Source organism: Oncorhynchus mykiss, chromosome 7 (assembly GCF_013265735.2).
Source record: "Oncorhynchus mykiss isolate Arlee chromosome 7, USDA_OmykA_1.1, whole genome shotgun sequence".
Classification (NCBI taxonomy): domain Eukaryota; kingdom Metazoa; phylum Chordata; class Actinopteri; order Salmoniformes; family Salmonidae; genus Oncorhynchus; species Oncorhynchus mykiss.
This window is the reverse complement of record NC_048571.1, coordinates 23,134,107-23,158,999: the sequence shown is the minus strand read 5'-3', so window position 1 is coordinate 23,158,999 and position 24,893 is coordinate 23,134,107.

Here is a 24,893-nt window from a genome sequence, read left to right as displayed (position 1 = left end):
AGGTCAGTCAATATGGAAAATTCCAAGAACTTTGAACGTTTCTTCAAGTGCAGTCGCAAAAACCATCAAGCGCTATGATGAAACTGGCTCTCAAGAGGACCGCCACAGGAAAGGAAGACCCAGAGTTACCTCTGCTGCAGAGGATAAGTTCATTAGAGTTACCAGCCTCAGAAATTGCAGCCCAAATAAATGCTTCAGAGTTCAAGTAACAGACACATCTCAACATCAACTGTTCAGAGGGAACTGTGTGAATCAGGCCTTCAAGGTCATATTTACTGCAAAGAAACCACTACTAAAGGACACCAATAAGGAGAAGAGACTTGCTTGGGCCAAGAAACACGAGCAATGGACATTAGACCGGTGAAAATTTGTCCTTTGGTCTGGAGTCCAAATTGGAGATTATTGGTTCCAACCACTGTGTCTTTGTGAGATGAGGTGTGGGTGAACGGATGATCTCTGCATGTGTATTTTCCACTGTAAAACATGGAGGAAGAGGTGTTATGGTGTGGGGTGCTTTGCTGGTGACACTGTGATGTATTTAGAATTCAAGGCACAAATAACCACCATGGCTACCACAGCATTCTGCAGCGACATGCCATCCCATCTGATTTGGGCTTAGTGGGACTATCAGTTGTTTTTCAACAGGACAATGACCCAACACACCTCCAGGCTGCGTAAGGGCTATTTTACCAAAAAGGAGTGTGAGCATCAGATGACCTGGCCTCCACAATCCCCCGACCTCAACCAAATTGAGTTGGTTTGGGATGAATTGGACCCATAGAGTAAAGGAAAAGCAGCCAACAAGTGCTCAGCATATGTGGGAACTCCTTAAAGGCTGTCATCAACGGAAAGGGTGAATACTTTGAAGAATCTCAAATATAAAATATATTTGGATTTGTTTATCACTTTTTTGGTTACTACATAATTCCATGTGTTCTTTCATAGTTTTGATGTTTGCACTATTATTCTACAATGTAGAAAATAGTTTAAAAAATAAAGAAAACCCCTTGAATGAGTAGGTGTTCTAAAACTTTTGACTGGTAGTGTATGTAAAACATTTTTTTTTAACCTCTCTAATGCAAGAAATGGTAACAGCGACCCTAAGGAATCAAGGGCATTAAAAAATCTCCATTGGCCGATGGTATTGTCAGCCACTAATGGTTTTTGGCTGACTGTAGCACCTGTGTGTCACAGATTGGCATTTATTGTCATGAATCTTGACCTGGAGGCAGTTCTGCAGATAAAGAAAATAAAGCACATTTTTGTTTTCATCCATTTTTACGACATAGCCAATTTTGGTCATGCAGCTTGCCCATCTAGTGCAGGTCTACCTCCAGAAAAGATTCATGACAATAAACGTCAACCTGCCTGTGGGTCCGGCCCTTGAGGATTAGGAAACTGTCAGTGACAACTTGTAACTTTTTTTACTCTGGACAAGTTCCACACTTTATCACTACAAAGGTAAAGATTTTTGTTCGGTGAGTGTTGCAGGTAAGCCGACTGATTAATTGAATTCATGAGTGACTGAGAGATTGAGAAAACATCGCCCCTGGGCAAGCATAACAGTATGTTCCAGTCTGTCCCACCCCTGAGACAACATCAATATAATCAAGTTTCAATTATCTTTAAGATCTGTCCTACAGGGAAAAGAATACAAATCTAAATCTATTAAATCATGTGAACATGAACTCGGTTGGAATCACATCAGTTCAACCAGGCTGGCATTCGTTTTTAATCCACAAAAAAAAGTGAAGCTTTTGTGAAAAGATAAGAATCAAGGCAAATGACACCTAATCAATTGCATTCAATGTACAGAGCAATTGCGTCAACATCGTTACGCGTTTGAAACGCATCAACAAGTTTCTGGTTTTAATGACACTAAATAGTTTTTCACACTGGTTGGGAGGAAATATTTCCCTTTCAGCCACAATTGGTATCTGTTTTCTAGCAGAGGAGAAAATTAAGTTTCATTCCAAAATGCTACATATCCATTTTCAGAAATGTTGGTAAATGAGCTTTTATTGTTTAATGAAATTCTGAAAGAAGTGCATTTTTTCACTATCTAATCATGGCATGGGGATGTTCAATGGCAGACTTGATGGTTTCATTTCAGTCTGCTAGTTTTTACACAGTCAAAAGTAACAAATAAATACATGTTTTATATGCTGGGTTGATATCTATGGCCAGATCGTACTGTTACGCGTGGAGAACCCGGTGAACCCAAGTGCAGACTCAGACGAGGAGACAGGGATAAGGTAACTAAGGTATTTATTGAAAATCAAGGGGAGATGGGGTGAAGGCCAGGGGAAGTTTGGGCAGGTAGCAGGAAACCAGAAACTGAGGCTGAGGCAAGGAAAATAAGGGCAGGGTAATCAAGTCCAGAGCCGAATCCAAAGAAGCAGTAGAGGGCAGGGAACCAGGACTGACAAGACGAGGGACCGGAGACAGGGACCTGAGTCAGAGTGGACGGAACTGTAGCTGAGTGAAAAACAGGCACAAAAGGATAACAAGCTCCATGTCGGAACAAACAGCTTGAACCACAGACTGACTGAGCAGAGGCTACGATCTGGCAGAGTGGAAGTGGCAGGGCTGAGTATTTGTAGAGGTCTTGATTATGGAACAGGTTGCAGCTGGTGGGGATCTGCTCTGTCTCTAGCACACCTGTCTCCACTCACACAATCACATACAACCACACAGAGAGAGAGGGGGAGAGAGAGAGCACTGGGGGAGTGGCGGCAGGGTAGGAGACACAGGATGAGAAGTAGAAGGCGTGGCAGGAGCAGATGTAACACTTACAGTCAGTGCATTCATTTTACGATAGCTAGATGAGACAGAGAACGTTTCATTCCAGCTCATTAAAAGATAGAGTTGAAGTCGGAAGTTTACATACACCTTAGCCAAATACATTTAAACTCAGTTTTTCACAATTGCTTACATTTAATCCTTGTAAAAATAGTATTTGGTAGCATTGCCTTTAAATTGTTTAACTTGGGTCAAACGTTCTGGGTAGCCTTCCACAAGCTTTCCACAATAAGTTGGGTGAATTTTGGCCCACTTCTCCCGACAGAGCTGGTGTAACTGAGTCAGGTTTGTAGGCCTCCTTGCTCGCACACGCTTTTTCAGTTCTGCCCACAAATAGTTTATAGGATTGAGGTCAAGGCTTTTTGATGGCCCTCCAATACCTTGACTTTGTTGTCCTTAAGCCATTTTGCCGCAACTTTGGAAATATGCTTGGGGTCATTGTCCACTTGGAAAACCCATTTGCAACCAAGCTTTAACTTCCTGACTGATGTCTTGAGATGTTGCTTCCATATATCCACATAATTTTCCTGCCTCATGATGTCATCTATTTTGTGAAGTGCACCAATCCCTCCTGCAGCAAAGCACCCCTACAACATGATGCTGCCACACCCATGCTTCACGGTTGGGATGGTCTTCTTCGGCTTGCAAGCCTCCCCGTTTTTTCTCCAAACATAACGATGGTCATTATGGCCAAAAAGTTATATTTTTGTTTCATCAGACCAGAGGACATTTCACCAAAAAGTATGACCTTTGTCCCCATGTGCAGTTGCAAACCGTAGTCTGGCTTTTTTATGGCTGTTTTCGAGCATTGGCTTCTTTCTTGCTGAGTGGCCATTCAGGTTATGTCGATATAGGACTCGTTTTACTGTGGCTATAGATACTTTTGTACCCGTTTCCTCCAGCATCTTCACATGGTCCTTTGCTGTTGTTCTGGGATGAAGATGCACATGGTACAGATGAACATGGTACTTTCAGGCACTTGGAAATTGCTCCCACGGATGAACCAGACTTGTGGAGGTCTACAATTTTTTTTCTGAGGTCTTGGCTAATTTCTTTTGATTTTACCTTGATGTCAAGCAAAGAGGCAATGAGTTTGAAGGTAGGCCTTGAAATACCTCCACAGGTACACCTCCAATTGACTCAAATGATGTCAGTTAGCCTATCAGAAACTTCTAAAGCCATGACATCATTGTCTGGAATTGTCCAAGCTGTTTAAAGGCAGTCAACTTAGTGTATGTAAACTTCTGACCCACTGGAATTGAGATACAGTGAATTATTAGTGAAATGATCTGTCTGTAAACAATTGTTGGAAAAATTACTTGTGTCATGCACAAAGTAGATGTCTTAACCAACTTGCCAGAACTATAGTTTGTTAACAAGAAATTTGTGGAGTGGTTGAAAAAATGAGTTTTATTGACTACAACCATAAGTGTATGTAAACGTCCGACTTCAACTGTACATAGCGTTTTACAAAAAAAATCTGAAATGTATGAATACGAAATCTGAGAAAGTAATATTTTACAAACACTTGAAGGTACCTTGAAGCAGTCATTTCTGATTTAAAAAAAAAAAACACAAATGTGAAAAATGTGTGGATATTGTGTTTAGGAAATAATAAACTATACGTCAAGTCCTACTGGTCCAGTGATAAATTGCCTGTATCATCTATCAGCCATGCAGATAGATCTCCAGTGATCTGTAGTGGCCTTGTAAACAGGGCAGCAGATGCAGATGCAGGCCAGAGGACAGCGACAGCCCCAGGTATGTAAGCCACATGGACATGTAAATCCCAAATCCTCTAAATCCCTCTATAGGGAGTGACTTCCACAGCAGGTTGGGACTCAAGCATGATCTGTCTTATTCTGTTTCCAAGGATAATAAAAAAAGACTTAGCCTGGCCGAGGTACAAGGATAAGCGTGCTATAAACATACATAAGGCCGATCTGCAACAGATACTACTACTACTGGGGTGAAAATGTTTTTTCAGATTAAGCATTTTTTTTATATGCTTAATCTGGGACTGGTAAACTCCTAACCAACATTGTTTTCCTGGCGTTTCTGGTACTATTTGGGCTGTTTTGAGAATGATGACAGTCCTTGACAGGAGAGCTACATTTATGTCATTATATTAATACCATAAAATCGTGCATGTGGGTCAGGGTTGTCATCTGGGGACTAATGAAGTCTAATCATCAAGTAATCGCTACATTTACTGTAAAGCACTTTTTTTTATGGCCATAAACCTTTTGCTTAAAGGAGTCTTCATGGTTTCGTGGTCATTATGTTGGCATGGCCAGATGACTCTTGGCTTCTGGAAGAATCTACCGTTAACAACATTTTTGTAATGACCTTTTGACGACAGCTGCAGCAACACGGGTCATTGTTCTAGCTGTGGATCATTAAGATAATATCACTATCATGATGCCATTACAGGCATACACATCTACAGATCATTGACTTTTTGTTTTTTTGTACAGGCGAGAGGACCTATATTCTACTTGTTCAACTCAAGATTGTATGTTATCCTTTAACAAATACCGATCTATCATCGGAGATCTTGAATTTGATGTGTGCGCTGTAAAGCTTCCGAAGTCTGTGTTTTCGCCCCCACAAACACTTGGCTTTATAGTTCAAACTCTGTAGACACATAAACTATATGGCTAACACATCTGAGAGCACAGTTTTGCCCTTGGTATTCTAACATGAACTACGCAGACAAACTAGGTAGACGTTTTACCCGTACACAATGCAATCTGCTCAACATGTTCCTGTGAAGGTGCAGAGCTGGTGAGGTGGAATGTTGAGAGTTATGGGGATAGCTTGGCTTCTCTGTGACATTCGCTAATGTAACTGGCGTCCCCTGGGTTTTCACATCCAATCTGCAGGTACCAGCTTCAGGCAAATAAAGTCCATTGACTTGACTAAAAGTAGGCTAAAGTTATTTGGGACTGAAATTTCAAATTAATAAAACATTCATGACAGTATGATTTACCCAAGGTTGGGTGTTCAGACTTTAATCAGATAGCGGGTCTTACAAAGGGTCGTATTACGTATTATTAATAGATTGTCAATTGAATGGCATGTGTAATGATGATATCGGGGATATGACCTGCCATTATATGATATCCATACATGGAATCAGGCTATTTGACCTCTATTATAAAGGTTTCTCTATATTTAAAACGAATTGAACGCTTGGGCAGTGAATGTCTTTGCCACAAGTCCATCAACAGGTTCCCTGCACATCTCCAGTATTTGGAGAAACTGTTAGAGGGCCTAGTTATTGGTTGTACCGTCTCATGTATAACCAACCCATTGGCACATCAAGTCTGGCTGTGTTCAAACGAAGGCAACCAAACTGATTGATCAACTGTCCAAATGGGATAATACTGTCTGCTGCTGCTGGGCAGGGTAGTAGGCAGCTGGGCACTGGAGCTGTCTCATGTCCAGAGCAGATGATCACTCATGGCCAGCTCCAGATCATCCCCCCCCCCCCCCCCCCCCCCCCCCCTCGCCTCAACAGACAGATTTTTAGGAACCCAGCCATATTTCACATTACAGCAATGAAAGCGTGAAATAGAAATTATAATCTGACATAGACATGTAGACATGTACGGGAAGCACACAAACACACACCTAAAGCTAATACCCACACACACACACACATTTGTTTGAGGACACACTCTTGGTTGTCTCTGGAAAGCTGTATCCTGCCCTCCCCTGGGCACCCCCGTCCATCATGCTCTCTCAGTCCTTGGATAAACAGACATCCCGCCAGGACCGCCTGAAATTGATGGTGCGTTTGCTGAGATTAAAGTGCTGCCTGGGAACAAGATGTGGGGGGGCTGTTGAAAAATGGTAATGAAATTAAGTGAAGCATGAACATGCACTGTAACAGAACATGGTGGTTTAAGGTATTATCAACAGTAAAAAAAAACTTAAATGTTTTACTATGGCATACTGCCAATTATGTTGCATTGTAGGGAAATTGCTGTATTTCAAATGGTATTGTAATTCCACCCCACATAATACAGTACGGTAGCTGTAGAGGGCCAAAAACCTTTTGACCACTAGCGGGTGCATGGTATCGTTGTTTCTGTCTCATTAACATATTTTGAGGTATGCCTTGGAAGAGGCTATATTTGTTGCACCCGTGAGTGAGAATGCTACACCGATTTAACTAATGTGGTTATAGTGCCCCATCAATTTAAAATGTATAGTGGACAGATTGGAGTGGCAGCAAGTCATTAAATGGTTGAGCATTGCAATGTGTACGCTGGGAGTCGGGAAGCAAGTACAGGGTGTGCAAATGTTATAATAAATAGAACATAGTACAAAATGAGAAACATGAAAGGGTGCAGACACGAAAGAGAAACAGAGTTGATAACGCCTCAGGAAAGAACCAAAGGGAGTGACTGAGATAGTGGAGGTAATCAGGAAGGTGATGGAGTCCAGGTGAGTCTCATGAGGTACAGGTGAGCGTACTGATGGTGGTAGGTGTGCGTAATGATGGTGGTAGGTGTGCATAATGATGGTGGTAGGTGTGCGTAATGATGGTGGTAGGTGTGCGTAATGATGGTGGAAGGTGTGCGTAATGATGGTGGTAGGTGTGCGTAATGTTGAGACAAGGGTCGACAACAAGTGCCGGAGAGGGGTAGCGGGAGGAAACGTGACAGTACCCCTTTCCTGACTCGCGGCTCCGGCCGCCGGACGACTCCGACAAGAGGGACGGTCCCGAGGACCAGGAGCGGGCCAGTCGCTTCTGCTGAGGCACAGGAAACTGTAGAGCCGGCTGAGGCATGGGAGCCTGACGAGCCAGCCGAGGCATCCCCGGTTGCGTCGGCGGCGGCACTTGGACCCGACGTCACCAGTAAAAAATAAAAATAAATAATCCCTTTTGCTTCCCCTTGGTGAGGCTTTATTCTCTACGTGTACGTTGGGAGTCGGGAAGCAAGTACAGGGAGTGCAAATGTAATAATAAATAGAACATAGTACAAAACGAGAAACACAAAAAGGGTACAGACATGAAAGAGAAACAGTCAATAACACCTCAGGAAAGAACCAAGTGACAGATATGGTGGAGGTATTCAGGAAGGTGATGGAGTCCCGGTGTCATGAGGCGTAAGTGCGTGTAACGATGGTGTCAGGTGTCGGGTAATGATGAGACAACTGGCGACGTTGAGCGCCGGAGAAGGCTTCCAAACTGGCAGCGGCTACATGGCAAACAGATCAATGTGACGTGGCAAAATGCTTGTCACGTTTAGACAAGCATTTTGCCACGTCCTTTTTGGTCTGTTTTGCCCAGTGGCCACTGCCAGTTTGGAAGCCTTTTTTAAGGCCTCTAGAAGTGCAAGTGACATAAAACACCAAATATGCATTAAAATGCACTATACCTAGCAGCCATCCTGCTTGCACCAATCCCTTGAAATTACAGTAAAATACTGTGAAATATTACAGTAGCTTTTACTTTTTTTACGGTATAATAAAGTCAATTGTACAGTTATGCAGAGTGTGTACTCTGTACATAGTACTTTCTTTGGTACCGTATTTATATTACAGAAGATGTACTGTAATATGAAATACAGAATTTTACTTGCCACCAAGCTGCCTGTAAATGACATGTCAATCCCTTTACAGTGTGGGTTCAGCTTTTGTCACTAGAGAACATTAGAAATGAATGCTTTGGACTAAAGCAATTCTTAGTCTGAGAAACACATGCTGTGGCTCTACTGAGACTATGACGTCAAGCGTCGAGTCTAATTCCCTCAGCAAAGTCATGTTATATCAGTAACCAAATAGACGAAGATGTGGAACTATGTGTTGATAAACTATTTCTGACAGACTCCCATTAAATACATTTTATGGACAGACAAATCAATTAGGCCAATAGTCAATGGTTTCATGTATTGATATGTTGAACCATACATGGACCTCTATAGACGGTTTTTGCTATAAGAATAACAAATCATTCTTTTCGGGGGAGTCTTTCTTTAGTCACCTGTAATGTTGGACCTGGGCTTGCAGTAGGTTCGTTCTGCTCTCCTTGAGATCTGTGTAAGGAGAGAAGGAATGAGACGTAGCGGAAGGATTCATTTCTCCGATCATCACTTATACCGTATGAAGCGTGGGCAGGAGCCAGGGCCCTGAAGGAAAGGGCAGAACACAGCTGACGTGAGGAAGAAGGTGAGGAACTCAAGCTGACATCAGAGGCCTTGGGAGAATGGAGGAGTGGAGGATGGGAGGCTCTCCTCTTGTTCAGCGGGCTGAGCCGATTTACTGAGTGACTACTGACTTCCACAGGGCCAAGGATATTTTGAAATATAAAGCAAAGTACTTTAAGCATTGGTTTTCATTTCAGTATCCTCCATCTCCTCTAACCGAAGCTAATTGTACGTTTTTTTTATTCTATTAATAATGTCAAATGAACAGCCATACAGACTAATTAGACTAATTACAGAGGAGGAACTTCTTGATACAGTTAAAGCCTTTAAGTTCGGGAAAACTCCAGGGCTGGATGGCATACCAGTTGAGGTGTATCAAACCTTTCTTGATATACTCAGAGGACCGTTATAAGCATGTTTTAACCACTCCTGTGTAAATGGTAGGTCATCAGACACGCAGCAAGGTCGGATTCCATTATTACTGAAGCAGGATACAAGTGGTATATATAAAGATCCAGTCCATTTAAAACTTCAGTGTTGTGATGCAACACTGATAGCAAAAATAAATAGGGCATAGAATTAAAAAGGTGTTGTCGGACATTATTCATTCTAATCAGACAGGTTTTTTACATGGACGATATGTGGGAGATAATATAAAGCATGTACTGGAAACAATAGAACACTATGAAAAATCTGGGAAACCAGGCCTGGTATTCATATTCATAGCAGACTTTAGAAAAGGCTTTTGATAAAGTATGACCTGATTTTATATATAAATGCCTGGAACATTTCAATTTTGGAGAATCTCTTATAAAATAGAAAGATACCATGGAAAGGTAAATACCTTTCTATTTTTGGGAAAATCACCCAGATGAACACTTTTGTCATATCCCACCTATTTGTTTATGGTCTTGCCTACACCTAGTGAACCGTTTTTTAAATGACATGAGAAAAAAATCATACATTTTATTTGGAAAGGCAAGCCAGACAAAAATAAATGGGACTATTTATACAATGAATGTGAATTTGGTGGGCAGAAATGATTAAATATTAAAGCATTAGACCTCTCACTAAAGGCTTCTGTCACACCTGCTCCTGCCACACACCCTAGTGGTCATCCGTCTCTCTCTCTCTCTCTCTCTCTCTCTCTCTCTCTCTCTCTCTCTCTCTCTCTCTCTCTCTCTCTCTCTCTCTCTCTCTCTCTCTCTCTCTCTCTCTCTCTCTCTCTCTCTCTCTCTCTCTCTCTCTCTCTCTCTCTCTCTCTCTCTCTCTCTCTCTCTCTCTCTCTCTCTCTCTCTCTCTCTCTCTCTCTCTCTCTCTCTCTCTCTCTCTCTCTCTCTCTCTCTCTCTCTCTCTCTCTCTCTCTCTCTCTCTCTCTCTCTCTCTCTCTCTCTCTCTCTCTCTCTCTGTGTGTGTTTGTGTGGCTGGAGTCAGAGCAGGTCCCTACCAGCTGCAACTCGTTCCATTATCAAGACCTCTACAAATACTCAGTTCTGCCACTTCCACTCTGCCAGATCGTAATCTCTGCTCATTTTGCCACCCTGACTCTGGTTCCTGTTCCACATCTCACCACCCTGCTACCCTGTTCTGGACTCACCACACCACCACTCCCTTGGATTCCCCTCTGGACCTGTTTCCCCTGTCCCAACCCAGTACACTCCAGCCTCAGCCTTCACATCTGGTTTCCTACAACTCATCCAAGCTTCCCCGGATCTGCACTCCGTATCTCCCTGTGTTACAATAAATACCGTGGCTTCAGTCATCCAGAAGTTATACTTAAATCCAAACTGGTTCTCTAACAAATTTGTAAGAATGTCTCACCCTATGTTCAAGAAAGGCCTTTCCCCTTTATTCAGATTACATCCTCTCACTTTCAATTATTTGAAAAGGAAATAATCTCCCAAATATTGCTATTTTAAAAACATGCCATAGAAAGTTGGTTGCAATTTCAATTTAATCCACCAGAAAAGACTGTTCGACCCAAAATTACAACCAACTATTTGCAGCCTTACTGGAAAAAATGGAAGAGGAAAGTGGAAGGGGGAAAAGGTAAGGAACTTGTCTGTCGGCCCTGCATTAATGACCATCATTGGTTAAAGAAAATTGTGATGAATAAAAAAGTATACCAGTTTCATTAAAAGACCAAAAACTTGACAGCCGTTCAATATAGATTGCAAAAAAAGTTGGGAAGATATTTTTGACGTATCGATTCCATGGCACATGGTTTATGAACTGGTACGCAAAACTTAAAATTTTACAATTTAAATTATTATACAGAATTCTTGCAACCAACAGAATGTTATATACAGTTGAAGTCGGAAGTTTACGTACACCTTAGCCAAATACATTTAAACTCAGTTTTTCAAAATTCCCTGTCTTAGGTCAGTTAGGATCACCAGTTTATTTTAAGAATGTAAAATGCCAGAATAATAGTGTAGAAATTGATTTATTTCAGCTTTTATTTATTTCATCACATTCCCAGTGGGTCAGAAGTGCTACCAAATACTAATTCAGTGAATTGCCTTTGAATTGTATAACTCGGGTAAAACGTTTCGGGTAACCTTCCTCATGCTTCCCACAATAATTTGAGGGAATTTTGGCCCATTCCTCCTGACAGAGCTGGTGTAACTGAGTCAGGTTTGTAGGCCTTCTTGCTCGCAAACGCTTTTTCAGTTCTGCCCACAGATTTTCTATAGGATTGTAGTCTTGGCTTTGTGAAAGTCACTCCAATACTTTGTTGTCCTTAAGCCATTTTGCCACAACTTTGGAAATATGCTTGGGGTCATTTCCACTTGGAAGACCCATTTGGGACCAAGCTTCAACTTCCTGACTGATGTCTTGAGATGTTGCTTCAACATATGCACGTAATTTTCCTACCTCGTGATGCCATCTGTTTTGTGAAATGCACCAATCCCTCTTGCAGCAAAGCACCCCCACAACATGATGCTGCCACCCCCACAACATGATGCTGCCACCCCCGTGCTTCACGGTTGGGATGGTGTTCTTCGGCTTGCAAGCCTCCCCCTTTTTCCTCCAAACATAATGATGGTCATTATGGCTAAACAGTTAAATTTTTGCTTCATCAAACCTGAGGAAAATAGTACAATCTTTGTCCCCATATGCAGTTGCAAAACGCAGTCTGGCTTTTCTTATGGCGGTTATGGAGCATTGGCTTCTTCCTTGCTGAGCGGCCTTTCAGGTTATGTCAATATAGGACTTGTTTTACCGTGGATATAGAGGTCCTTTGTTATTGTTCTGGGATTGATTTGCATTTTTTGCACCAAAGTACGTTCATCTCTAGGAGACAGAAAGCGTCTCCTTCCTGAGGGCTATGATGGCTGCACTGTCCCATGTTTGTACAGTGGAACGTGGTAACTTCAGGCATTTGGACATTTCTCCAAAGGATGAACCAGACTTGTGGAGGTCTACACATTTTTTCTGAGGTCTTGGCTGATTTCTTTTGATTTCCCCATGATGTCAAGCAAAGAGGCAATGAGTTTGAAGGTAGGCCTTGATATACATCCACAGGTACACCTCCAATTGATTCAAATCATGTCAATTAGCCTATCAGAAGCTTCTAAAGCCATCACCACATTTCTGGAATTTTCCAAGCTGTTTAAAGGAACAGTCAACTTAGTGTATGTAAACTTCTGACCCATTGGAATTGTGATACAGTGAATTATGAGTCAAATAATCTGTCTGTAAACAATTGTTGGAAAAATTAGTTGTGTCAAGCACAAAGTAGATGCCCTAACAGTCTTGCCAAAACTATAGTTTGTTCACAAGAAAAGTGTGGAGTGGTTGAAAAATGAATTTTAATTACTCCAACCATAAGTCTATGTAAACTTCCGACGTCACCTGTATATTCTGTATACACATACATATATATATATATATATATATATATATATATACATATATATACAGTATATATGTATATTTGCAAAAAAGTTATGGGGAATTGGAAGTGATGCAGACAGTTACATTGATGGAAGCTACAATCTATCTGCAATATTAAAGTTGATCTACCCCCTAAATTTCTTTATTTAAAGTGACAACAAAAATTATAATATAAAAATGTATTTTTTTTTGTTAATGCCTCTTCATGCTCCAAGTAGTCTTTGGATCCCTGAATCCAACAGTCAGTCACGAGAGACTTGGCTCCAACAAACATGCATCTGTAACCTAACTGTAAAGCCTTGCTGTTGACGCTACACTGATAAACCTTTCAAATATCTTGTATATTTCAAAGTTTAAATCTACAGTACTGCAGGTTTAGAAGCTCGGAGAGTGTTACTTCAGAGTGGCTAGATGCACATTACTGCTGCAGTAATTATACGTTCTAGTGAGGGGGGTCACCACCCGAGATAGTTTCTGAACCTTGACTGAAAGGGAATGACACAATAGATTAATTCATTAATCTTTCCTGCCCTCTCTACCCTCCTTCCACTCTCCTGTCTTGCCTTCAGCTTTCCTGATACCCAGATGTCAACAGTGTTGGGGGCTCGAAGGGAGGGGACAGGTGCCTGTCGCAGTTGGGGCTGAGAGATGAGATGACATTGAGGGTGAGATCACAAAGATGGCAATTCATCACTCTTCCAAACCGATAGATACCTATCACGTTTCATGTGAGACCCAGATGCAGACAGTGTTGAAGTAACAAAAGTTTGTTGCTAGTACAGGTCGAGGCAAAACGACAGGTCAGGGGCAGAGGGTCAGAGCAGGCAGGGGGTCAATAATGAGTGTGGTGTGGCAAGTTACAGAACGGCAGGCAGGCTCAGGGTCAAAGCAGGCAGAATGTTCAAAAACGGGAAAAACAAAGAAAATAGGAACTAGCAAGGGGAAAACCACTGGCAGGTTTCACAAAACAAAACAAACTGGCAACAGACAAACAGAGAACACAGGTAGAAATACCCTGGGGATAATGGGGAAGATTGGCAACACCTCGAGGGGGGTGGAGACAAGCACAAAGACAGGTGAAACAGATCAGGGTGTGACAGATACCCCCCCGGACACTGTCTGTCTGAGTGGACGGAGACGGAGGCAGATATCTGTACAGGGTCTAAGTACTCTTTGCCTTTCTTAATTAAGTAATTCCAGACCTTTGTCAAGGTTGAAAAAGCTGGTTGTATAGACCCCTTTCTGTGTTTGCAAACATTGCTGCATGAGGGCGATGTGCGCAAGTTGGTGGCAGAACATGGGAGAGTTCTCTATTTACATGTTGCTTATGAGTGCATTTCACACTACTTTTAGGTTATAATTGGATATTAAGGCTCGTGTGAATGTCCTGCTTAATATAATGTTTATGTCATCATCGAAAATCAACAGCATTACACTTAATGGCTCTGTGGCTAGCTTTTGCTACAGTAAATGTTGTTACAGTAAATGTTGTCAGCCCATGTCAATGAATGTTAGCATTCTAGCTAACAACTGCTGAATCAAAAATAGTTACTTTGCAAACACCACACAATATATTTTCTTATTGTAAGCATATAAGAACCCCCAAAATATATTTTGTAATCAAAACATACGGGAGCAGAAGGCGATGGTTTTCATACTGCAACCAAAAGTCATTCTCATCTGAGCATGACTTCAACGTGCTGTGTCCTGAAAAGGGACCTACAGGTCATTGTACCCTTCTTATGGGTTTAATTTTCAAAATAGCCTGGAGATTGTGGAGACACTCAGAGTTTAGGACAATGTGCCAATCGGGAAGTGAGGTGCTTGGCTGATCTTTTATCCCAAACCATTGTTTAAATGACAGTCAGCGACACGTTGACACATTGATAAATGAGCACATCCAAATGGCAAATGAGATGCAGGACACATATCTAAATGAACGTCATTTGTTGAGGCAGCATAAGACGTAAGCAATAATTACTTCTGTGCACCAATGTTTAACATGAATATTAAGCGGGGACCTTACCTAACTTCATGCACAGTCATCCCTAGTTGTATACAACTCTAAACTCTATGCAAATGGGGAATGTAACGTTTTGATTCAAATAAACAATCTGATTGATGGACATTAACCTTAAAACAATTACATTCCAGTACTTTTTGCATTCGATTGCAACTCTCAGTCCCAAAAATATTTTTTACAAGAATAATGTATTTGGTTTTAATATTTTGCAGAGTATGGCAATTTCCAAAAACAGTGAATTGCTCTTGGTGCTATTTGGTAGAGGCACTTACAAACATTCTTACTGTATATACTGTACAAATTGCTTTTTCATTTAAGAAGCCTGATCTGCAGAGGAGGAACATGATCTTGTAATGGCTGGAGCACACTGAGACACAATGTCTGTCCTCGGAAAGGGATTTAGTGGCCAGGGTCACAGTCCTACTGTCGCCATGTCCGCACCACTGGTCTCTCACGACATTTGAAACTTATTTGTATCATCCTCAGAGATTTGGATCTACATGCACTATGGGCCCTCTGGGACAAAATGCATTCTTCAAAACAGAACTAATGAAGATACATTACGCAACAGACCACCTTACTGGAAAATGGATTCATTCTTGGAGAGTCAAGTGTCAATGCTATCCTCCCATTTCTTGCAAGTGATTATTGACCACTGTTTCAGTAAATTCTTAAATAGGGCATCATGATTCATGATCAAACATTATTAAATGATTAATCCAACTCAAACTAAGCTCACGGAATGTGATACAAGCTCTTCATCTTCACGTGCATAACAGTACAACAATAGTCAATAATGAATGTCGGGGCCGCAGAGGTTTACTTTTCAGACATCCGATATCTTTTCAGATTGCAGCTGGACAACTCCCTCTGCCTCTTAGGCAGGTACGTTTTGACGTGTTAGAAGACACAGGTGAAAGGTTTGAAATGAGAAATGCCGTGGCCCTCAGACACGGGTGAACATAGCAGAGAGAATGTGTCGGGTCAGTGGAGCTGGGAAAGTTTTAAACAAGTGGGTTTAGCACTGTTTTTATACAAGCTCGGCTAACAGTGTCAGTAATCACTTAGTAATCACCTCAATCGTGTGACTGTGTTGATTTGACTACATTGCAAGGCATTCGAAGACAGTCCGGAGACAGAAACATCGGTTTATTCGACCTAATTCTAATATTTTTCAGGATCGAGTCCTTTTAGCCGGAATTATTGTTCAGCATTTATCCAGCGCCGCCAACAATGTACCGTCTGACTGTGGCTTCTTTGTAAGGTTGTCTAATTGTTCAGATCTGATGGCGTCTCAGCCTCATCGCCGTATTGATGTATTGAATGCGACTCTATGTTTGGCTGCTGTGAAACCACAGACAGTATTTGCTCCCCATAGTTAGCCTGACCGCCTTCGTGTCCATTAAAGCAGCAGCACCTCACTCTAATTGTGCCGTGGCCTTACCAGAAGAACATCAGAGAGAATAATGAGATCTAAAAACGAGGCATTTACAGGATGCCTGAGCTCAGCACAAATTCTGTCCAAGGCATTCTTGTGTTTCATGTTCCATTTACTGGCTTACTGAATTTTAACATTGAAACCTAAAGTGGAGTTTAAAAATGTCATGTTTGTCATTTTGAGAGTTATTGGTGTTTTGTACAGGGGGTTTCAAAATAAGGTTTTCGGGGTAGGAACGTGTTCATGGTATGTCTTATAATGCATAATAACTGCCTCACAATGCATTACATGCAGGAAATAAGTAGCGTTACTACATGTTCATCATACATGATTTATGATAACCTACCCCTTAATCCTTTAGCTGAATTGTTCAGCTGCATCAAAGAAAACAGCCATAAGACCAGCCATAAGCTGGCGAAACATGACCATATAGATAAGATGTAATGTGGAATGGCTTTCCGCTTCAGCCCGGTTCACATTTCTCCAAGCTATTACTGAGCAATCTTGTCTCTCAATTGCCTCAATCTTGAGCAATCAGGCGCCACAAGGGTACAAGTCTGGCTGATGATGGCTAGCTACATTTTTAATGACAAAGAAAATGAACAGAGAGCGACCGAGGATAAGTGCCAAATGGCACCCTATGCCCTATATGGTGCACTACAGTACTTTTGATCATAGCCCTTTTAGCCCTGGTCAAACGTTTTTTTCTGAACCATATACATAGTGACTTGCGAAAGTATTCACCCCCCTTGGCATTTTTTCTATTTTGTTGCCTTACACCCTGGAATTAAAATATATTTTTGGGGGGTTTTGTATCATTTGATTTACACAACATGCCTACCACTTTGAAGATGCAAAATATTTTTTATTATGAAACAAACAAGAAATAAGACAAAAAACCTGAACTTCAGTGTGCATAACTATTCACCCCCCCCCCCCCCCCCCCCCCCAAAAGTCAAAACTTTGTAGCAATTACAGCTGAGAGTCTCTTGGGGTATGTCTCTATAATTTATCTTAGGGTTAGGCCCCTTTTTTTTCTCAATTTCCGCCTGAATGACGTGACCAAAGTAAATTGCCTGTTGCTCAGGCCCTGAAGCCAGGATCTGCATATAATTGGTACCATTGGAAAGAAAACACGTTGTAGTTTGTAGAAATGTTAGGAGAATTTAACACAATAGATATAGTCGGAGGAAATCCAAAGAAAAACCAACCAGAATTGTTTTGAGAGCGAGACCATCCTTTTACAATGGCAAGTATAAGGGCATACTGAAAATTAGCTCCCATGATGCAATTCCTATGGCTTTCACAGGCTGTCAGCAGTATATGTTCAAGGTTTCAGGCTTGTAACTTCCAAAACGAATAAGAAATATCAGTATTAGTACAGGGACACAGTCTTGGAAATTTGTGTTTGCGCGCGCCATGAAGACAGGACGCACCTGCTAAAATCAGTTTCTTATTGAACATACTTTTGGGATATAAAGAAGGATTTTATCTAACAAAACAACATTACATGTTATAGCTGGTGCCCTTTGGATGACAAATCAGATAAATATTTTCATAAGGTAAGTGAATATTTAATCGCTATTTGTGAATTTATGAAACCTGTGCCGGTGGAAAAATATTTTGATGTGGGGCGCCGTCCTCAAACAATCGCATGGCATGTTTTCACTGTAATAGCTACTGTAAATCGGAGAGTGCAGTTAAATTAACAAAAATGTAAGCTTTCTACCGATATAAGACACTTATATGTACCTAAATGTTTAATATCCATACTTTGTATTATTATTTATTTGAATTGCGCGCCCTCCAGTTTCACCGGAAGTTGTCCCGCTTGGGCACATCTAGCCACTGGGATTCTTGCCCATTCTTCAAGGCATAACTGCTCCAGCTCCTTCAAGTTGGATGGGTTCCGCTGGTGTACAGCAATCTCTATGTCATACCACAGATTCACAGATTCTCAATTGGATTGAGGTCTGGGCTTTGACTAGGCCATTCCAAGACATTTAAATGTTTCCCCTTAAACCACTCAAGTGTTGCTTTAGCAGACTGATTAGGGTCATTGTCCTGCTGGAAAGTGAACCTCCGTCCCAGTTTCAAATCTCTGGAAGACTGAAACAGGTTTCCCTCAAGAATTTCCCTGTATTTAGTGCCATCCATCATTACTTCAATTCTGACCAGTTTCCCAGTACCTGCCGATGAAAAACATCTCCACAGAAAAACATCCCCACCACCATGATTCACTGTGTTCTTGGGGTGATGAGAGGTGTTCGGTTTGCGCCAGACATAGCATTTTCCTTGATGGCCAAAAAGCTTAATTTTAGTCTCATCTGACCAGAGTACCTTCTTCCATATGTTGGGAAGTCTCCCACATTCCTTTTGGCGAACCCCAAACATGTTTGCTTATTTTTTTCTGGCCACTGTTCTGTTAAGCCCAGCTCTGTGAAGTGTACGGCTTAAAGTGGTCCTATGGACAAATACTCCAATCTCCGCTGTGGAGCTTTGCAGCTCCTTCAGGGTTATCTTTGGTCTCTTTGTTGCCTCTCTGATTAATGCCTTGCCTGGTCTGTGAGCGGCCCTTTCTTGGCAGTTTTGTTGTGGTGCCTCTTTCCATTTTTAAATAATGGATTTAATGGTGCTCCCTGGGGTGTTCAAAGTTTTGGATATATTTTTATAACCCAACACTGACCTATACTTCTCCACAACATTGTCCCTGACCTGTTTGGAGCGCTCCTTGGTCTTCATAGTGTCGCTTGCTTGGTGGTGACACAGACTCTGGGGCCTTTCAGAACAGGTGTATGTATATATACACCGAGATCACTGAGATCATGTGAGATCAAGTGACAGATGTGACAGATCATGTGACACTTAGATTGCACACATGATGTAAAATATATCACTAGCCAATTTAAACAATGCTACCTAATATAATGTTTACATACCCTACATTATTCATCTCATATGTATATGTATATACTGTACTCTATACATGTATCACTAGCCACTTTAACTATGCCATTTTGTTTACATACTCATCTCATATGTATATACTGTACTCGATACCATCTACTGTATCTTGCCTATGCTGCTCTGTACCATCACTCATTCATATATCCTTATGTACATATTCTTTATCCCCTTACACTGTGTATAAGACAGTAGTTTTGGAATTGTTAGTTAGATTACTTGTTGGTTATTACTGCATTGTCGGAACTAGAAGCACAAGCATTTCGCTACACTCGCATTAACATCTGCTAACCATGTGTATGTGACAAATAAAATTTGATTTGATTTGATTTGAGGTGGACTTTATTTAACTAATTATATGACTTCTGAAGGTAATTGGTTGCACCAGCACCTTTTTTTGTAAGAGTGTACAGGGCTGTAAATTTTTCCAGAATCTAAACCAGAGTTTATATATTCACACTATCTAGTACACATCTGTAGAGCATCCTGGCACAAGGAATAGGATGTTTGCCACCTAAATCATGGAGGCAATATCTTATGGCATAAAAATATGTGCTGGGGCACAAGCAGGCAACCTGGTCTCAAGGCAATTCGTAGAACTTGGTACGGGAAAATAATTATTCCATTTAGTACGATATATTACATTACATCAGGTTACAATAAGAATGGAATAGCGGTCATAGAATATCATACATAATAGAGGACATATACTATCAAACATCTTACACGCAGTACAATATCATACGAATTGGATTACGTTACCTATCATTCATCTATGTGGACATATACTAGTATATGACTTTCTCTGAGACCAGGCTGCTTTTTGAGAGGTAATGACAAAGGTTAGGATAATTTAAGTAAAATCAAATCAAATTATTTGTCACATGCGCCGAATACAACATTTCACCTCACAGTGAAATGCTTACTTAACCAGCCCTTAACCAACAATGCAGTTTTAATTAAAAATACCTAAAGAAAAATAAGAAATAAAGTAACAAATAATTAAGGAGCAGCAGTAAAATAACAATAGCGAGGCTATATACAGGGGGTACTGGTACAGAGTCAATGTGCGGGGGGCACTGGGGTACTGGAGGTAATTGAGGTAATATATACATGTGGGTAGACTTATTAAAGTGACTCTCCCTACCTTATGCATAGATAATAACAGAGAGTAGCAGCAGCATAACAGGTGGGGGGAGAGCAATGCAAGTAGTCTGGGTAGCCATTTGATTAGATGTTCAGGAGTCTTATGGCTTGGGGTTAAAAGCTATTTAGAAGTCTTTTGGTCATAGACTTGGCGCTCCGGTATCACGTGCCATGCGATAGCAGAGAGAACAGTCTATGACTATGGTGGCTGGAGTCTTTAACATTTTTTAGGGCCTTTCTCTGACACCGCCTGGTATTTAGGTCCTGGATGGCAGGAAGCTTGGCCCCAGTGAAGTACTGGGCCGTACACACTACCCTCTGTAGTGCCTTGTGGTCGGAGGCCGAGCAGCCATACCAGGCAGTGATGCAACCATTTAGGATGTTCTCAATGGTGCAGCTGTAGAACTTTTTGAGGATCTGAGGACACATGCCAAATCTTTTCAGTCTCCTGAGGGGCAATAGGTTTTGCCGTGCCCTCTTCACGACTGTCTTGGTGTGCTTGGACCGTGTTAGTTTGTTGGTGATGTGGACACCAAGGGACTTGAAGCTCTCAACCTGCTCCACTACAGCCCCGTCAATGAGAATGGGGGTTAAGGTTAGGAAGGGTTAGAAAGGGTTAGCATAAATTCTACAGTTGTCCATGACACAACTTGAACACGCAACCGTTGGATTGCTAGATGGTTGCGGCATACGCACACCCATCCTCGCCAACCAACCTCCCTAGTTTGGTTTCTGTCCAAAGGTACCGGACCATTAGTACATATCATACATGTTGGAGGTGCACACAAATACGTATAATATCCTTCGTAAGGATCTGAGGCCAGCCTGAAGCAGGAGCAAGCAGGAATAGACAGTATGTAAGGACAGCAAAAGTCACGAATAGGCAGGAGAGGACATGTTCAGTTTTTCCTCCTTTGTGAGCTTCTTGTGACCTGGCCAACCTTTGGAGAGAATCACACAGCTGTGAGATTGTCCTTGCCCAATTGTAGGCCATCAGGTGAAAGTGAACCTCACAAAAACACAATCTCTACAAGACTTTAAAAAAGAATAATAATTGGTTGCTGTGGACAGACTGCCTCAAAGCAACTAAAAGCAATGCCACTGTGACCTTTATATAAAATGCTACTTATTTTCTCCTTATATTCGCACCTGATCTGATTCAACCAGTGAGATATTGTCACGGCTGATGAAAGGAGCGGACCAAGGTGCAGCGTGGTGAGCGTACATGTTCTTTAATAAAGAAAAAGACGCCGAACAAAACAATACACACTACAAAACAAAACCGTGAAGCTTAAGGCTAAGTGCCATAAATAAAGTCAATTTCCCACAAACACAGGTGGGAAAAAGGCTACCTAAGTATGGTTCCCAATCAGAGACAATGATAGACAGTTGTCCTTGATTGAGAACCATACCCGGCCAAAACATAGAGATAGAAAATCATAGAAACACAAAACATAGAAATGCCCACCCCAACTCACGCCCTGATCAAACCAAAATAGAGACATAAAAAGGATCTCCAAGGTCAGGGCGTGACAGATATGTCAAGGGCAGAGCAGGATAAAGTATGAATTTAACATACTGAATGCATTTATTGAATGGTCAGGAATTCAAACTTGTAGTGGATTTCACATTTTAAAAGGTTTCTGAAGTTTGTAATTTCCACTTTGAAATTTCAGACTTGAATTTCCCGAATAAAAAAATTATCGTCCCCTACAAAAATATCCATGAACTATAATCCACATAATATTTCACATTTCTTTGTTGCAGGTTGCTTTTCAGAATAGTTTGTTTTAATATCTATGTTTTTGCATGCACATTGATTGATTAATTGATCTTATACTACACAAAGATAAATAAAAACATTCTTAACTAGTCCAATCTGTAATTGGCTGGATTTATTTCGCTCGTTATTGAGATGGTTGTCAGTTTAGACGGTTTAGGTAGTCCCATTTATAAATCTTCCCTACCTTGGCAGTCATTCTAACTGTGATTCAAAATTCAAATTATTTGGATTTCCTAACTCTAGTGATGGGAAACCGAGGCTTTCTGAAGGCTTCGGCGCTTTCAACAAATTGTTGCGAAAAATGGTTTGTTTCTCAGAGCTTCATTATCTGTTCACAATGCACATTAGTGACATCTGCAGGTCAGCAATAAATAGCAGCGTGGGATTATCAGATATATATTTTTTTCTCCACTGTTTTCATTAAAACTTTGTGGTGCACCGGTAAGTCGTTGGCAGTGGTAGCCTATAAGTTGGAATTCCAATTTTCCTAAGCTACTAGTCAGGTGAAACTTTTTGTCTGTGTTTGAAAGCAGAATTGAAAAAGGCACCGGAACCTCGGCAAAATCAGTGGGATCTCGCATTTTTCGACACAGTTTAAAAAGAACGTGCTCAAATGAAGCTTCGGACGTCAGTGATGACGTACTTCTGATAAAGGGATACACGCATCGGCACACTGCTTCGAAGCTAGCTGCTTAGCGATTTCGACTCATGCCTCTGAGCTCTGTATCAAACATAACATCACTATCTAACTCTGGCTGGATTCCAATAGGAATTATATAACACTTTGCAAACCAGCATAATATGATTTGCCGATGTGGCCTGCAAACCAGGAGTTTCAGGCCACTGTGTTATGGTAGAACAAGGCTGTCGAAGTATGGTATTTTCAAAAAAAGTAATATTTTGTTATATAATAAATGATGTAATTTTTATGGAACTGAAAGCTATCGAATGCAACAGCCATGTCTCTGTCACTAGAAAACACAATCATGGGTGGTACTGGTACCTAAAAAAAGTCGCTCAAAAAGCACCCTGGGAAATATATATGCAAATAAGGCTCTACATCGTACAGTGTTAATCCAACATCCCTAAACTTGTTACTTTAACACAATAGATGTTAACACTGAGAAAGTGTAATAGCATCAGCTCTAATAAAGTATTCATTTGTCTGAATTTGCAAAACCCAAGGTGTTAGTGACGCAACAATCTAGGGGTGTTTGTTTTTTAACCCTATTTTGGTGGGTTCATATCTAGTTACGAAGAAAGTGTTAAATGTGCTGTGTAGGAGACCTTATTCAGACTGAATAGTATATTCAGACTGATAGTATAAGCCCATGTATACTACTCCTTCTACGCTGCATGCAGAATAAAATTAGACCTGGATTTCTCTGACATCATGACGCCAGGGGATCAAATCTGCCTTTGAATATCTTAACACTTGTCTCATTTGAAAGAAGACCATCTTCTGTTTGTGTATGCATTGTATATTTTCTGTACATTTACTCATCTACTCTACAGTCTTTTGGGATAGTGAGTTTCTAGATGTTTCTAGAGGTTTTATAGATGCTACCATTTTTGCTGTCCCAAAAAATATGATATTTTTCAGATCTGTGCACTTTTAATTGGAATTTGGGTAACAATAAGACCACGTATCTACTGTTGTGTAACAGACCAGGTAATGTCATTAAAAAGTTATTATGCACACTCTAGTAAGTCTAATAAGAATGGCACAGGATATATACAGATCTCCAATACAGCACAACAACATTCCATTATCAGATGTACGTTTAGTTATCAAATTCCTAACAACTTCGTTGGCATGGCAATAAATTTTGTATTTCACATAGAATCTATCTTTACCATGATTTAATTGGATCCAGTTATCTTTGTATTAAACCTGAAACTAGTCCTTCAAAATTGCCTTTCAATTACATGAAAACACACAAACAACAAAATGTTGATTTTGGATGGCGTATTTGTCGTGTCCAACCTGAGTTGGTGAAAACTCAGGGCTTATTTAAAGCTGTTCTAAACCTTCCATCTGGCCTAATAGGGTTATGGCTGCTTGTGTACCCACAGAAAACAGATGTTGACTGGCCTTGCCATTGCCTTGCCAGCCAACCCAACTGAGCACTGCATTATGTTATCCATGGAACAATGCTCTTATATCATCCAGGATGCACTTAAAGCGTGTGTGTGTGTGTGTGTGTGTATGTGTGTGTGTGTGTGTGTGTGTGTGTGTGTGTGTGTGTGTGTGTGTGTGTGTGTGTGTGTGTGTGTGTGTGTGTGTGTGTGTGTGTGTGTGTGTGTGTGTGTGTGTTTAAAAATAAAAATGTAGGACAAAACACACATCACGACAAGAGAGACAACACTACATAAAGAGAGATCTAAGACAACAACACAGCGGGGCAGCAATACATGACAACACAGCATGGTACCAACACAACATGGCAGCAGAACAACATGGTAGCAGCACAAAACATGATGCCAACATTATTGGACACAATTTTTTAAATTTAATTAGACATTTAATGAGAGAAGAAACCAAAAGTATAAAAGTACAGAGAGAGCAGCAAGATCTGAACTATTATCGCAAATAAGTGATTAATAAATTAAATGACATGATTTATTAATTGGTTTAGAGCATCCATCCAATTTCAAATGGATACTGTTATAACA